The 2,130-nt window shown below is 42.0% G+C and overlaps 1 pseudogene; it reads right to left on the bottom strand.

The window, feature by feature from the left end:
• Positions 1–293: 293 nt before the first annotated feature.
• Positions 294–1,727, bottom strand: LOC150015878 (cytochrome b-c1 complex subunit 2, mitochondrial pseudogene; annotated as a pseudogene).
• Between the last annotated feature and the right edge of the window lie 403 nt (positions 1,728–2,130).

Below are 2,130 nucleotides of genomic sequence, written 5' to 3'. Positions count from 1 at the left end.
AGTTTTGAGGTAGTTGTCTTTCTTCTTAGCTGTGGAGGGAGATGCAGTGAGTCTGTCGAGGCCTCCATCTTGACTGGAAGTCCCTGGCAAATTCTTTTTTTTTTTTTCCTAGAAAATACTTAGAATGCTTATTGACGTAAGGTTGTCTAGGAACAACCCGTATTTATACTTTTTAAGATATTTCACCTCATTAAAAAAAAAAGAAAATGTTACATTATAGACTTCCAACTTTCAAGTGTTCACTGCTCTGGGTTAAGAAAACGTCCAGCTCTTTCCTGCAATGTGTTTCAGTATTATAGCTCATCAACAGAAGTTGTATGTCCCAAATTTGCACTTGCTGCCATTGACTTCTTGCCAGAAACAAACTTCTTGGAAGCATGTGACATCAGCGTCAGCTACTGAGTCAGTAGCTGTGACTCAGCTACTGAGTCAGATGAAGGACTGTGGATGGTGGCATGTATGAACCCGAAACAAGGGCCTGAGACCCAACTTCATTCAGGAAACTCTCAGAAGACTCGGTGGACATTAGGTATCCAGCTTTCAGTTTGCTCTTGGCAGCTTGGACATCTGTATTGGAAAGGTTTCCTTGAGCAATTGTTTTTACTTGGCTGGAGGCAGCCTTGATAACATCTCCAGCAGCTGCAGCCTGTGAGATAATGTAAATCCCAAAGAGTCCAGAATGTGAGTAACTGGCATTAAAAGTGGAAATGTCAAATGGATGGTGAATTTTCTTGGCAATGGCTTGGTACAGAGGGCTGGTGGCATTGCTGCCCCTCTTAATATGTGGCCCAGCGCCGAGGACATGCTGGAGAACACTAAATGCATTTGCTTCTGCACTCCCTGCAGCAGCACTTTCTGCTACAAAAGCTGCATGGAAACTGTCTCCCTTCTGTTCTTGAATTTCACGTCCATGGTATCTGGCCTTTGCACCAGATAAACCAAGCCCACCCCTCATGTTCAGAAACCATTCAGCAACTTGCTTCAGAACAGGATGACTCACAGCAAGTCCAATCAAAGCCATTCTTGCACTTGTAAAATGGTTCTGAACATAGTGATGTAACTCATCTGGTGTCACTTTTCCAATCCTATGGTCTGGACAATATAAGGAATTAGCCAAAGCATTTTGGTAAGCTGCAGCATGCAAATTTTCAATGATACAAGTCTGTGGATTCTGAAAAGCCTTCAGCTTTGTCAATCCTTAGCTGAAACTGAAGGGCAGCTGCCTCCCAACGATGAAATTCAGGTTCTGCGGTGACATTGAGCAAGAATTCTATTAGAATATCGACATCATCCTGTAGACATTCCACAGTGTATGCCATGTTTTCCCTTGTGGAAGTCACACTTAATTTACCACCTACTGCTTCAATTCCATGAGTTATCTTGAAAGATGATGCTCCTTTTGTAGTGAGACTGGATGCAAGACTAAGCAAATGAGAGGTTCCTAAGTTGTTAGAGTCCTCGTACCTACTGCCTGCTTTAAGAAACAAACCAATTCTTGATGCAGGAGCATAGTTTTCCAGAGAAGCAATCACTAACCCATTTGGTAATTTGGTAAACTCAAGGTCCTGAGGATGTGGAGGCACTCCTGCAGGGGCAGTTGAGGCTTTCACTTTGGGAGCAACTTTGAGGGAATAAAATGTCGAGAAGAACTCAGCTCTGGTTAGCAGCTTCATGGCCCAAAATTGCTCTGACTCAGAGTCACTGTCAGTTTATAAGAAAGCAAGATGGTGGCGACCAAAATTCTTGATATTTGATAGACTTCAGTGATATTTGGGTCTCCCAGAATTATTATCATTTCAAAGTTGTGTCCAGTAATTCCTGAAATATCTGCTTATTTTCTTTTGGGAAAGTCTCAGAGAAAGTTTGATAGTATAAATTTTAGTGTTGCAGGGTCCTTCCTCAAGGAACTGATCCTTCTCTTAATTGAAGGGGTTCTATAAACTGGCTCAAGTATGAGAATTGATTGAGTAATGATGACTCTGTTTAGTTATTCTAGTTAGAGCACTTTAAGGATACTGAGGCTCCCCTCACAAATTTATTTCTCAAAGTCATGATGAAAGGTGTGTCCTCTAGATTCTCCTGGGGCAAGTGAGCACTTCTTACATGACAAATTCGCTCTAACCTTCCAAA

Source organism: Furipterus horrens, unplaced genomic scaffold (assembly GCF_987537825.1).
Source record: "Furipterus horrens unplaced genomic scaffold, mFurHor1.1.pri manual_scaffold_3, whole genome shotgun sequence".
NCBI lineage: Eukaryota > Metazoa > Chordata > Mammalia > Chiroptera > Furipteridae > Furipterus > Furipterus horrens.
This window is presented reverse-complemented; position numbering and strand designations above follow the sequence as displayed.